The following is a 16217-nucleotide window of genomic DNA, read 5'->3' as shown; positions in this document are numbered from 1 at the left end:
AATATAAAAATACGTTAAAATCAACTTATACGGATGAGGATGACCAACATATGTCTAAAATCAATTAACAATCAATAGAAACGAAGTAGATCATAGGGTTGCCACCGTACCTGGAGAACCTGGAAAATTCAGGTAATTTGAAAATAGATCTAAAATTCGGGAAATTTGAAAATAAGTCTGAAATTCGGGAAGAAATCAGGTAATTTCAAAATGGGTTGGAAATCCGGGAGTTTGAAAATGGGTCTAAAATTCGGGGGAAATCAGGGAATTTGAAAATATGTCTAAAATTCGGGGGGAAATCAGGGAGTTTGAAAATAGGTCTAAAATTTGGGGGGAAATCAGTAGAGGTCGGGGATGGTTAACTTTTATTCAATAGATAAAGCTCTCAAAATTATTCGTAAAACGTTTTGATCAAGTAATTTATATTTCTGAATTATCCGATTAATTTTTTGATAAATTTGTAAAATTAATCGGAATAACGACGTATTTTTTGATAAAAAGCAAATATTTTACGAATAATACATGTTTTTTAATCATTTTCCGAAATATTAACTGGTAAATTTCTTTGTTTACATTTTTCCCCGAAAAAAATCAATTTAAACGTGGATAATGATTAACCGTCCCCGACCTCTAGAAATCAGGGAGTTTGAAAATGGGTCTAAAATTCGGGAGGAAATCAGGGAGTTTCAAAATGGGTCTAAAATTCGGGAGGAAATCAGGGAGTTTGAAAATGGGTCTAAAATTCGGGGGGAAATCAGGGAGTTTGAAAATAGGTCTAAAATTCGGGGGAAATCAGGGAATTTGAAAATAGGTCTAAAATTCGGGGAGAAATCAGGGAGTTTGAAAATGGATCTAAAATTCGGGAGGAAATCAGGGAGTTTCAAAATGGGTCTAAAATTCGGGAGGAAATCAGGGAGTTTGAAAATGGGTCTAAAATTCCGGGCGGGAAATCAGGGAGTTTGAAAATGGGTCTAAAATTCGGGGGAAATCAGGGAATTTGAAAATAGGTCTAAAATTCGGGGGGAAATCAGGGAGTTTGAAAATGGATCTAAAATTCGGGGGAAATCAGGGAATTTGAAAATAGGTCTAAAATTCGGGGGGAAATCAGGGAGTTTGAAAATAGGTCTAAAATTCGGGGGAAATCAGGGAATTTGAAAATAGGTTTAAAATTCGGAGGGAAATCAGGGAGTTTGAAAATGGGTCAAAAATTCGGGTAAAAATCAGGTAGAATACATCTATTAAAAAAATGTTACAATTTTTTTTCCAAATTTTGGCTTAACACATGTCAGGGAATACTCGGGAAAAACAGGAAATTTGAATCCAAAAAAATCTGCGGCAATCTGTTATTCTATCTCGGATAGATCTTAAGTGAAAATAACCTGATGATATTTAACCCCCATCGACATTGAATGTGAAATGGCGACCACCCACGCCCCAAATGATTCCGACACCATCTCCGCGCTTCAGCATCTTCAAGAGCAATTCGAGAATTACGCCGCCGTCTTCAAAACACTTCAAATAATTCATTAGAGTCTATTTTTTTCTTCATTAATAATAAATGATTTGTGGCTCGGGCTAGGTAGGCGGGCGCGCCACAAAAGCCCCGTTTGTTTTTCTTATCTAGGGCGGAAGTTGCCCTGCCAAGAGAGAAACACGCGGAGAATTTCCCGTTGTGGCGCTTTAAAAGAAAGCGAATTAGCCTCATCCGAGTCAGGGCTAATCACGTTCCACGTCATTCTTTATTATAGAAGACGCACTGTCTACACCTAAACTCCTTTCTCACTCGTTATTTTGTCAAGATAGTGGCTCCTAGGAGCAACAAACACAGCACCCCACACAAGGAGAACGCAACCCTTCAAAAGTCGTGCATTTTCTCGCGTACATTTTTCATTGGTTAGACGCTTTAGCGCCTGCTGCCATCGGAAGGGGAAAATTCGGAAATTGTCTTCCCCCTTTCCGTAAAACGTTCAGCGTAGAGGCTCGCCCATTGAAAATTTGTACACAACACGACCTTAGCGTGTTTAAAGGCTAGCCGCGTTATCCTTGTGTTTGTTGCTCCTAGCTGGCTAGCACCTTTTGGAGGCCCCAGACCGGTAGTTATTTCAGATTTTCACGTCCTCACCAGCTCCTTCGTTCGATACCAATTGGTAAAGTTTAGTTTGTGTATGTTACTACTGTGGGTCGATTTTTTTCCCATTTTTTGTGGGTGTTTTAATTATACATTTTTGGTTGCGATGGAAAGTGTAACTGTCGTGATGTCACGCTTAAGCTGACATCTACCGATAAAGAAAATTACGCGTAGTTCCGATATGTTTTAGAGTGCAAGTGACGTATCTACATTTAATAATAATAATAATAATAATAATAATTGGTTTATTGGAAATTAGTGGAGACTACATTTTGTTTATTAATATCGATAAGTTCTATATTATTTGATGTATAACGTTTTATTTGTTCGAAATAGGTCTATGTTTAAAAACTAAAAGTTAAAACAAGACAACAAAATAGACTCGTACACAAGCGTTTACAAATTTTATTAAAATATTTCAAGAAAAGGGCACCATGAAGGCATGAAGGTAGACTAAAACTGCAATCGAGTTTTAATAAACTTTTTAAACGCTTTAACTTTTAGTTTTTAAATATAAATATTGGTACTTTTAAACTTAGAAATACTCGGAAAAAAATTCTAGAAGAATAAAATGTGATTAAAATTATTAAATCGTTGTTTAAATTATTTAATCTTTATTGAAATGACGAAATCACTATTGAAATTATTAAATCGCAATAAAAATGATTAAATCGCGATTAAAATTATTTAATCGTTATTGAAATGACTAAATCATGATTGAAATTATTAAATTGTGATAAAATTATTCAATTGTGATAAAAATGATAAAGTCGTGATTAAAGTTATTTAATCGTTATTGAATTGATAAAATCGTGATTGAAATGATTAAATAGTTAGTAAATTGATTAAATTATGATTAAATTAAATTTTTAATAATTTAATCATGATTATAAGGACACCCTCGCTTCGATTGCTTTTTTTAAAAATTAATTATTTCAGTTAAGTGACTTTCGCTATCAAGTTGAAAATACCGATTGCGTATCAGTAAGAGGTCTTTTAGCTCGAAAATAATCGTGACGTTTAACTTATAGCACCTATCAATAGATACCACTCGTACCCATAATTTGGCTTTGGGGGGGGAGGCGTTTCTTCACACCCTCCCCTTGGATGATCTTATTTTACGATTTCGGATTTTTCTTCGGGTGAAAGGATGTCATAAATTTCCTCTCCGCCCACTTGCGAAGAACCGGCGACGCGCGCACCCCCTACCGCTCTCTCTATAAACTACAAAGCCGCTCGCTGCCGTAAAATGAACGTTATTGAAACTCGTCATTCCGCAAGGTGGACCGAGATGGAGAAATAAAACCTCGTATTATGGGCACGGCACCCTGCTTATTATACGACCATTATTCTCTTCAAATTTATATAATTTTCCCGCTCTTAGTCGTTGGGGTTTGAGAGGGATTTTAATTTCCAACAACCAATTTGTTCAGGCAGGTACCCCTCAAATTGGCTGGATTATTAAATGTTGAGATTGAAAGCGCGATTTCGAAATGACTAGGCGTTGGTTATTGTTAGAAAATGTTGTTCGAAGAATTTTGATTATTTTGTCTCGAAGGACAGAATGGGGAGTGTTAGATTAATCTACGTTTTTTTTAAAGACGAATATTATATTACCTTTAAGTCCCAATAATTTCTAGAAGGTCCCTAATTAAGTACTGATACTTAAAGTTTACAAGCTCTCTCGCCACTGGTTAAAGGGGTTTTCCCGCGAGTTCTTCGGTTTCTCCTTTCACGCATAAACGCTTGTAGAGGTCCAGGACGGTTAATCATTATCCACGTTTAAATTGATATTTTTCGGGGGAAAAATTTAAACAAAGAAATTTACCGGTTAATATTTCGGAAAATGATTTAAAAACATTCATTATTCGTAAAATTTGAGCTTTTTATCTAAAAAAACGTTGTTTTTCCGTTTAATTTTACAAATTTATCAAAAAATTAATCGGATAATTCAGAAATATAAATTACTTGATCAAAACGTTTTACGAATAATTTTGAGAGCTTTATCTATTGAATAAAAGTTAACCATCCCCGACCTCTAAACACTTGTAAAGGTTAACGGTAATAGTGAGTGTAGGGAGCTGTTGGCTAGCGTGGCTTCTCGATGGTGGCTTGAAGGGCTTGCCACCACCCTCCTACGCATTGTAGGCCGGCCACCTGTTCAAGGCATTAAAAGTCGCTCGATGACTTGGGCCTAAGGTTGTGCCTTGGGTATTAGCCTAGCTGATTATAATTTAAGTACCCTAATCTCAATAAATTAGTCATCATGCGACTTTTGAAGCCATTAATTCAGGTAGCAAGCCCTGCATTCTACTAGATCGAGCCAACAGCTCCCTACACTAACTATTACCGTTAACCTCAACAAGTTTTTGTGGAAGGGGAAACCGAAGATCTCGGGGGAAAACCGCTTAAACCAGTGGGGAGAGAACTTGCTAACTATACGCGGAAGGAGTTGTTCCGAGTTTTCACCCAATGCCACAAGCTGGGATCGAACCGGGCTCCTCTTGCTGCGAGGCGAAAGTGCTAACCACTCCGCCACCCCACTCGCTACATCGGTTTAAATTTTTTTACACCTTTAATTTTAAGGGCAATTTACAAATGGTAAATCTGAGGTGTAACGATGTACAATAATTACAACTTAAACTGTTACTTCACAAGTCCTTTTTTTAGGATAATTAAAAACTAAGTCAGCAATGGAGGATAGGCATTTCAACTAAACATCTTCAAGGAAATCTCCAAGAAATAATATTTTCGATAGCCAGGATTAGCAAGTCTCTGTTTATATAGTGCTTGTTGAAATAATGCAAACTTTTCACCTGCAAATAGAACGATGTGTTTTTTCTAAGCATGTATACACGTCAAAGTCAAACAAAGCTACCTGGTTAAAAGGAAACACTTTTTGCATACCGTACAAGTGACAAGTTTCCATTATTTCAACAAGCACCAACTAAACAGTAGCTTGCAGATCCTGGCTCTCGGATATATTACCTCTTGGCGATTTTCATAAAGATGTTTTATTCAATAAACTGATTTAAATCGAGGTATAAATAAAGTGATTTTTCGTTAAAGTCGCCGATTTAAATGTGTTTATCAAAATGTACCAAAGTAAGAAAAATGTTTCAGAGAAAACTAAATTAAATTTAGTATTTAAATTGTAATTAATTTTAATTTTGATTTACATTACCGTTTCACTGAAATTATTAAACAAATTGTCAAGAAAAAATATAAAACACGGTAAAAAATTAATAAAAATATAAATCACGTTAATAAATCAATAAAAAATATAAAACACGTTAAAAAATCAATAAAAATATAAATCACGTTAATAAATCAATAAAAAATATAAAACACTTTAATAAATCAATAAAAAATATAAAACACGTTAAAAATCCATAAAAAAATATAAAACACTTTTAAAAATCAATAAAAAATATAAAACACGTTAAAAATCCTTAAAAAAAATAACACACGTTAATGAATCAATAAAAAATATAAAACACGTTAAAAATCCATAAAAAATATAAAACACGTTAAAAATCCATAGAAAAATATAAAACACGTTTAAAAATCAATAAAATAAAAACGATTAAAAACAATAACAATCGATTTAAAAAAACAAACCCCAAAAAATCAAGAACTCTGTGTTAGGCACTGAATGAATCTCAGTGGTCTGATTAGAACAAGCTTCTAAATGAAATACTGAACTTTCTCCTAAAATGTTAGTTTTGTGGATGATTTTCTTCACGGGTCAAATTGTAAAATGATTGGTTTAAGGCGTGAAAATTTCCGTTAGGATTTCAATTTCAATGTTTTGCTTTTGAGGTGTTCAACGTGGAATGCGATCTATACAACAAATGCGAGACGGGCATCTCTTTGAACTGATCCCGCCACCCAGAAAAGAATGCGCTTTCTTTTGAACCGGTTACATCCCAAAAAAGAAGAACCTAAAAATAATTTGAAAAATAAATTGAAAGCTTGTCTGTGAAGACAGACGTGTGAAGAGTCTGATATAAATAAAATGAACAACCGTATAAAACCAAAAGTTATTTAAAAATAAAGTTGTAAGTCGGAAAATTTCCCACTCGGAAAATTAGCGAGGCCTTTTTTCCGCAAACTTTTCCGTATTTTTCCGAAATAAGTAAAAAAAAAGGTTTTATTCCATGATTATAGCCTAATATTTTGGGCAAATTTAAATTTAGCGGAATTTTCGCCTGATTTTTTCGAATACAAAAGTGAAACTAAACCTTTAGACTAGTCTAGAATAAAAACTCTTAAAAAGTAATATATGTTTAAATTTTTTATTTTTTCGAAAAGGGAATATAACCTCAAGTCTTTTTTAAGGTTTTTTTTAATGTTTTTTATGTTAACAATTTTGGCGGGAAATCACTAACCAGTGCCAAAAATATCTGAAGCCATAGGAGGGAGTGGGAAATGGTCGAAGTGTTGGTGTTCCACACCAAAAAAACTGAGGTTATGTTCCCTTTAAGGAAATTTTCCTGAATTATTTTTCCGCAAAATTAACAACTCTATTTAAATATAATTAAATTTATCCGATGTGGTTAACTGATAAATAGCGTTTAGTTAAATGCTGCTTAAATATTATAACTAATCCTATAACTTCTGGTGTTACCCAAATGGAAATTCAACAATTTCAATTCGCATTTTTATTATCTTATTTATTTTGAACTTGAATTGCGAACTTAATCCAATGGAATGGTTTGAATTTCCAATCGTACAAACGTTTTCAGTTCTATGAAACTAAAAATTATACAATTTAGAAATATTTTTATTTTTAATATTGTTTCAATAGTGCGAAACTAAAGTTTAGAGGTCGGGGATGGTTAACTTTTATTCAATAGATAAAGCTCTCAAAATTATTCGTTAAATGTTTTGATCAAGTAATTTATATTTCTATATTATCCGATTAATTTTTTGATAAATTTGTAAAATTAATCGGGAAAACGAGGTTTTTTCCGACAAAAAAGCTAAAATTTTCCGAATAATACATGTTTTTTAATCATTTTCCGAAATATTAACCGGTAAATTTCTTTGTTTACATATTTTTCCCGAAAAAAATCAATTTAAACATGGATAATGATTAACCGTCCCCGACCTCTACTAAAGTTTCCAATAATTAATGCAAAAGAGTGATTTTTTATCGTTTTAACGCTTTTAAAAAATATTTTACACACCAAAAAAACTTACACATATTTTAGAATAAATACAATAAAAATTATTTAAAAACATATTTTTATCCGACGTATCAGTGATTTGTTATTGCAGGAAAACCTTGAAATGTCGACAGCAACTTCAGTGAAATTTCAATTTTCTATTAAAAATCAGGTAAATTTATGAGGGTTCAGAAAGTGGGTCCTTAAGAATACAAATTTACATCAATAAGTTTTTCTTAATAAAGATTTGCCTTTATAATAACAATATGGAGCTGATAGTTTAAATGCCAATCTAGGAATGAGTAAGGCTATTAGTGAAAAGATTGGTTAAGTTAGCAAAGACATGGAGAATTACACTAGGTAAGTGTTTGCGACATATCAAGATAACACCTTAGTTTGTATTGAGGTTATCTTGGAATATTAGGTGCCCTTGAACCTGAAAACCTTAGAGACCTTAACACGCTCTTCACAATAGTGATTCACTGTAAATCCTTCATTTTAAATGCCTGAAAACCAATCAAAAAACTATAATATTATATAAATAAAATTCCAAACGCTTGGTAGATTTTGAAAAATATCTTTAAAAAATATCTTTTCAAACCTAGATAAAGGGTTAAATATTTTTCTTCCATTAATTAGAAAATTTTTAATGTTTCGAACAAAATTCTTTCGGTATCAGGTCTCAAGCTTAAGTTAATTTATTCCACTAAAATTTGAAACTAGGGGCTAACTACTTTACATTTTTCTATACACTGATTACGTATTCAGTGAACAACTTCAGTGATTTTGGATCGATTATCGCGATTACAAAATGATTTCGGATCGATTATCGCGATTAAAAAATGATTTTGGATCGATTATCGCGATTACAAAATGATTTCGGATCGATTATCGCGATTAAAAAATGATTTTGGATCGATTATCGTGATAACAAAGTGATTTTGGATCGATTATCACGATTACAAAAAGATTTTGGATCGATTATCGCGATTACAAAAAGATTACACTTATATCCGAGTGATTACCAGGTGATAACACGGATCGAGCTGCGGCACTGTTTCATCCAAGAAGACCTACTCACTTTACTATGTCGGATAAAATGACCAATAGGCGAAACTATAAAGTTCTTTTTCTCTTGCCCAACCTGTTAAAATGGGAAACATTCAAAATCGCCGTATTTTATATTAAAAGACGTATTCACAATCCCTAAGGGATTTGTGTCTACTAAGATCACTTATTGTGTAGCCGCCGCCGCCTCCCCCAAAAATAGGGTGTGTGTCAGAATTTGTAGCCCGGTGTACCTAGCAACAGGGGCCATACCACCAGAGGTCAATCATCATAGTGCCCTACACCAGTGTCCCCAAGCCCGGACAGGTGGCAAATCCAGCATGGGTAATAGAACCCCACTACTGATGGTCGCTCCTTTGACGCGAGCCACTCAACCCGGCAGAAAGTGCAGCAATGGGTGGACCATTTCCCACTTCGCACACAGCAGTGGGAATAAGAGCGGAAGCTGTACCAGCCGACAACCTACCTACGTAGGTAGAGTCATACCCTTTGAAGAGAGATCCTAAAGGGGAACGACGGGCGCATAACCCGGCACAGCTGGCACCGGAGATCCCGGTGTGCCCCAAAAGGCCGGGAAACAGGACCACCGCCGCCCCACAGCAGGCTACCCAATCCGCCGAGGCGGCCAGTTTGCACGGACCCTCTCCGTTAGCCTGTGCCGAAGCTCAGTTTCCAGCCCAAACCTGACCTAAGTCGGAGGTGGAGATAGGACCATTTGACCACAGCTAACATCTCCCGGTAAGCCACCGCCCTTATGGGTTACAAGAGCCGGACCCCGACTCCCCGGTAAAGCCACCAGTTATTGCACACTCTTACCCATTTAAGGCCCAACAACAATAGGGTGTAGAAGGATCAATGATATTGTCAATCAACATAAAATATCAAATCCTAAATAGCCTAATATTCATTTTGGCGCTAGGGGCCTACAAGCTGGGCATTTCCTCATTTTAGTTATTTTTGGCAATTTTCGACTTTAAATCTACACACTTTTTTTAAATTAAGACCGACTTGGTTGAAAATTATGTTTTTAGTTAGTGCTTTTTTGCATTCGGCATTTTCAAAATGCATTTTGAAGAACCCTGGAAATGATCAGCACTAACTAAAAACATAATTTTTAACCAAGTCGGTCTTAATTTAAAAAAAGTGTGTAGATTCGAAGAAGTATTTTGCATTTTACATTTTGCATTTTCAGTTTCTAGGAAACTATTTTGCATTTTACATTTTGCAAAAATGCTTTTTTCAAAATGTGTTTACTCTGGTACCATCATTGCAGCTCTTGCAGATAAAGTTCGTCTGCTATTTACTCCCAAGTAATCATAGATGGCGATACTCAGTTACTCATTTACTCAGAAGTAGACGAACATTCGTACAGTGCCACCGCTTTATTTACCACGCTGGCCAAATATTTTGCATTTTGTATTTTTCTTTGGAGCTGAAATAACAATTTTACATTTTGCACTTAGAAAAACCAATTTTCAAAATGCATTTTGTTTTTAGCGTTTTGAGTTATGGAGAAAGTATTTAGCATTTAACATTTTGAGTTATGGAGAAAGTATTTAGCATTTAACATTTTGAGTTATGGAGAAAGTATTTAGCATTTTACATTTTGAGTTATGGAGAAAGTATTTAGCATTTTACATTTTGAGTTATGGAGAAAGTATTTAGCATTTTACATTTTGAGTTATGGAGAAAGTATTTAGCATTTTACATTTTGAGTTATGGAGAAAGTATTTAGCATTTTACATTTTGAGTTATGGAGAAAGTATTTAGCATTTAACATTTTGAGTTATGGAGAAAGTATTTAGCATTTAACATTTTGAGTTATGGAGAAAGTATTTAGCATTTTACATTTTGAGTTATGCTTTAATAAATTTTTATTTTAAGTGAAATTTTTGCCCAATGCGCGGAACCACGCAACCCGCGTATACACTTTTGTGATATTTGAACTTCGTACCAATTGATACAGGCGCCATCTAACTCCAAAAAACATTCGCCTTGAGTTAAAATTATTTTTAATTAACTCGTTCGCGTTTCGCTACCTTATTTCCAAAACCAGGTAACTCGAAAAATTCGGTTTGTCTAAAAATTAATTTAAATTAACATGTTCGCGTTTCGCTACCTCACTTCCAAAACCAGGTAACTCTAAAAATTCATTTTCGATAAAATTTGTCTTGACTTTATTAAGTTAATGTACAAGATACTTGAAAATTCATTCAAATTTAAATTTAATATTTGAAATGTATTTAATACATCGGAGGGATTGTGTGTACTTAAATGTCCGTGACATCTTGTTTCATTTCCCGTTGAATTTACAGTTTCACCTATTGACCAGTTTCATAAAAACTATTACTTAGCTGAACACATTGAAGGTCCAAATTTTGTTCCACCCAAACCTAAAAACCTAGCATTAATTTTAGCTAAATTTAGTTTACTTTTGCCCAATGAAAGTCCTAATAATGTTTTAACCAAAAACAGTTACTTTATTTTGTATTATTACTGATGACTGTTTATAGTTATATTGTATAATAAATTATAATACATTATATTACATCCCATTACATCCCATCACATCCCATCACGTCCCATTACATCCCATAACGTCCCATCCCATCCCATCACATCCCATTACATCCCATCACATCCCATTACATCCCATCACATCCCATTACATCCCATCACATTACATTATATTATATTATATATTATATTATATATTATATATTATATATTATATATTATATTATATATTATATTATATATTATATTATATATTATATTATATATTATATTATATATTATATTATATATTATATTATATATTATATTATATATTATATATTATATTATATATTATATATTATATATTATATTATATATTATATTATATATTATATTATATTATATTATATTATATTATATATTATATTATATATTATATATTATTATTATTTTTTTAATTTTCAAAAAGTTTTATTTAAAAAAACAAAACAAAATTACAAACCGGCATATTTACATATTTCCAATTCAGTATTCTTTAAAATACAAACAAATTGACTAGATCGGGATTAAGTGAGATTTTTTGGGTGCAATCTATCTGGCATATTTTACTTTCTTTTTAAAATTTTATAAAATTACACTCATTTCTCTTCTCCATTTCTTGATTTTAAGTGCATATTCTTAATAATTTTATAAAGAAATTTTCTTTTATCTTTTGTTTCATCGCTTCGTTGTATGCAAAATATATAATTATTTTTCCAATATCATACAACAATTGTGTCACCTGTAGATATTCTATATTTCGTTCCACAACGTTATACCAATTCGAGGTTTTTAAAGTTAAAATCCTTATTAAAACTTTGAACTATTTTTGTAATTTGTTATAAAAGCCATTTGGTCATTTCACACTCTAAATACATATGTTTGAGGTTTCCTATTTGTTTGGAGCAGAAGGGACACATTGGGGACAAATTAAAAATTTTATGTGCCACATTAGGTGTTATTAGATTTCCCTTCAAGGTTCTATACAATATGTTAGAAATGGTAGAGCCAAATGCTTCTGTAGTTAATTTTTATCTCATCCTCAGGTAAATTAAATAGTTTTAAAGCACTATCTTTTAAATTTTTCATATTTTTACAATAAATTATATATTTTATATCGGCTTTTTCGCATTCTATTAATTGTTTTAACTCTTTCTTAGCTTTTATTTTTATATCGCTATAATATGAGACAGGATCAGGAGTGCCTTCTTCCCAGGTATATATTTCATCCATGGGAAAAGACTTTGCAATGTCAGTGACAAAATTTTTAAATTCTCGGTTTAGTGCTCTCTGGGAAGGAACACTAATATTTAGGCCACCTTTTAAAAAAGGGTTGCACCAAAGCTTCGTATTTGTATTAAAAATTTGGTGGATAAAAAGGAATTTTAGCTCGATCCATTTCTTTTTAAATTCGGTTTCTGTAGTAAATGGATTGTGCTGAATTGGTAAACTAATAAACTGTTGTAAATTGACCGGTTTTCCTAGTTGTAATTCCATTTTCATTAAAAAGCTAAAAACATCAACATAAAATTGTGGTATAAATTTAAAATCAAAATCAACATTTTTCAAACAGAAAACTATTATATTATATTTTATATTATATTATATTATATTACATCGTATCATATCCTATCTTATTCTATCCTATTCCTATAGTATCGTATGGTATTGTATGATATTCTATAGTATGAAAATATTAAGAGAAAATTCGTTTGACAATTTGGAGACGACGGGTATCTTTTTTGAGTTGATCGTGCAAAAAAAATAAAGTCATTTTTATTCAAATAAACCGGTTACGAGCCCTAAAAGAAGAACGTAAAATAAATCAAAGGATTCTAGTTTGTCTCTATAGTCGATAATATAAAAAACCGTACCTTTAAAACGTCAAGAAATCTCTCACCGAATAAAAAAGAAATGACCACGAACCGGTAGAACGCTAAACTATTTATTTGTCTTAATAGTGCAAGTTCATTAGGGGGAAGGTGTACAAATAGGTACCGCGAAAGAGACTATTTTGTTTTATTAAACTCCGGGAAATCTTTGCCAACAATTTAACTTTTAAAACTCGCAATTCGAAGGAGCATATTTGGAATTCCTCTTTTCGAAGAGAATATATTAGTCGTAAGGTCAGGGCTGCCGATAAACGGACCATTTTGAAAAGCCGGCAGTATGGTTCGGAAAAAGAGCTTGAAATAAGGAATTAAAATTCTTGGCGCACAGAGAGAACAAAATTGTTTTATATATTTCGCTTTTAATTATAGGTTTTTAAGCGTATTTTATTTTTTCGTCGGTCGTTCGTTATTAATTAACGGGGGGCCGCCCTTAGAACTCACTTCCGCGTATCCGATTTCATCATCGTGAAATTATGAGTTTTATTTTTATGGCTTACCAATCAGGCGCGTAATCGAGAGGCTGGGGTGACAAATCTTTGCCGTTATGTCACCCGCGGTAAAGGTCGCCATCGTGGGGGTGTATCGGGATCATTTGGTCCTCCTACACGACCAGGCCGCCGTGATGAAAACTCAAATGTATTTTGACGTACGAAGTGAGCGTAGGTGTTCACTTGTTACATTTATACGGAAACTTTTAGGTGTGCACTTAGCGGGAAATTTTAAGTGCTGTTTGATGATTTATATAATAATTTACTTTACTTAATTATTTACGAACCTTTTATGGGAATCCGCCATATTTGGTCCGTTAAGGTGGGAGTAATACCTTAACAAAAAAAAATTATCCTACAAAAAATGTATCTCTCATTACTGACCCTAAAATACCTCGAATTCTTCATTTTCTATATGGGTCCTTAAAGAAAACTCTCAAATCGGTAGGTCATCTCTAAACTACCCTCAAATTGTAATTTAATCTCTAAAACACCCTAAAATCGGGATTTAATCTCTAAAACACCCTAAATTCGGGATTTAATCTCTAGGATATCCAAAATTTGTGATTTGCTCTCTAAAACACCGTCAAATCTTGATTTAATCTCAAAAAACACCCTCAAATCGGAATTGAATCTCTAAAATACCCTCAAATTATGATTTACTCTCTAAACACCCTCAAATCCTGATTTAATCTCTTAAACACCCTCAAATCGGAATTGAATCTCTAAATATCCTCAATTCGGGACTTACTGTCTTAAACACACTAAAATCGGGATTTGCTCTCTAAAACACCCTCAAATCCTGATTTAATCTCTAAAATACCCTCAAATCGGAATTTTATCTCTAAAACACCCTCAAATCGGAATTTGATCTCTAAAATACCCTCAAATTATGTTTTACTCTCTTAAACACCCTCAAATCCTGATTTACTCTCAAAAATACCCTCAAATCGGGATTTCATTTCTAAAACACCCTCATTCATTATCTAAGATATCCTCAAATCGGGATTTATTCTATAATAAAACACCCTCAAATCAAGATTTAATCTCTTAAGATTTCATTATGCCATTACCATTTAAAGGATTCCAGCGTGGGTATTTAATATAGCTGTTCTTCAGACATATTTTCCCAAATTAAAATTTTTGTATAATGAAAAAAAATGTAATCTTAACTCAAATATTTTCTTTTTTAGCAATAAAAATATAAAAACAAATTGTCAATTTTTAATTAGATTAAATATTAAAATATTTTCGTAGTGTAATATCTTATTGCTAAAACATACAAAAACTTTTGTGTAATATCTAGTTTGTTAAAATATACAAAAATGTTAGAGTATTTCCACATATTCATTCTCTCTGAGTATAAATAAATACATTCTTGGTATTTCTAATTTGCTAAAATATACCAAAATGTTAGTTGAATTAGACAAAAATTTTCAGTATTTAAATATTTAAGTATAATTTGTAATTAGCTAAAATATTTCAAAAATTAATAGTATAATTTTTAATTTGGTGAAATATTTCAAAAAATTATTAAGGTATGATTTTGAAATAGCCTAAATATTCAAATATTTTAATAGCATAATTTGAGTAAGCTAAAATTGTCAAAATAATTAAAAATATATATTTTTTTTATTTGGTAAAATATTAAAATATTAAAAGAAAAATATTTTATATTTGTTAAAATATTGAAATATTTTAGTAGAATATTATCTAAGTATTATTCCTCAAAATATTAAAATATTTTAGTAGAATATTATCTAATTATTAGTCCTCAAAATATTGAAATATTTTAGTAGAATATTATCTAATTTTTAGTCCTCAAAATATTGAAATATTTTAGTAGAATATTATCTAATTATTAGTCCTCAAAATATTGAAATATTTTAGTAGAATATTATCCAAGTATTATTCCTCAAAATATTGAAATATTTTAGTAGAATATTATCTAATTATTAGTCCTCAAAATATTGAAATATTTTAGTAGAATATTATCCAAGTATTATTCCTCAAAATATTGAAATAATTTAGTAGAATATTATCTAATTATTATTCCTCAAATTGAGACACTATCGGAGAATCTCTTTGAAGTATAATCGCAACGTTCAAAGCAGCGACTTCAAATTTCCTTCAATTACATTCGGCGCCGGTATTAGTTCCGATTTGGGCTGTTACAAACACGTTATGTAAAACAAGCTTTCTAATTTACCTAATACAACCGTAACACGTGAAAATGAGAGCGCCGCTTATGTAAATCCAGTCGGCACATCCAAACGGAAGCTCCCATCGGCATCTTCTCTAAAGCATCCAAAACGGATGATCCCCCCTGTTGAGCGATGGAAAATCGGGAAAAATGAACGCAAAGCACACGCGAGCACGAGTTTAGTATCTGTTAATGGTTTTTCGCGCTTTTTTACACGACTGGTAATGTTAATTTCTCCCTCTTTTTAAAGTTCAAACACCTCAGAAAGTGTTGGAATAAATAATAAAAAGGTTTATTCGTTTTTCGAACACGTTAGTCCGGGCGTGAACAAATTCGGGTAACCCATAACCGTTTTATTCTCTCGCTTTATGACATTACTAAGATTGGTTTTTCACGTGAGGTCAACTCTATTTTGGAAATTGGTTGACGCCGTTCTCTCTGCCGTTAATTGAACAGACATACTTCCCTAGGAAGTGTATATATATTGGCGCATTTTGGCAAAACGGGTAGCTACCAGAAATCCTCTCTTCTTCAGCGGGTCTGGCTCGTGCCGCCAGGCTATGATATATATCCCAGCAAACTCTCGAAACGTTGCATCTCGGATTTCGGCAGACGAGAGGATTTTCAGTCAGAGTAAGAGTTGATTCCACTTTCGCTCGTCGCTGAGTTTGTGTGGTTCTAGCTGGCCCACTGCGGGAACCCACCCTCATTCGCAGATTTTCCCCAATT

Source organism: Leiobunum rupestre, chromosome 10 (assembly GCF_980474605.1).
Source record: "Leiobunum rupestre chromosome 10, qqLeiRupe1.1.hap1, whole genome shotgun sequence".
Taxonomy (NCBI): Eukaryota; Metazoa; Arthropoda; class Arachnida; order Opiliones; family Sclerosomatidae; genus Leiobunum; species Leiobunum rupestre.
This window is presented reverse-complemented; position numbering follows the sequence as displayed.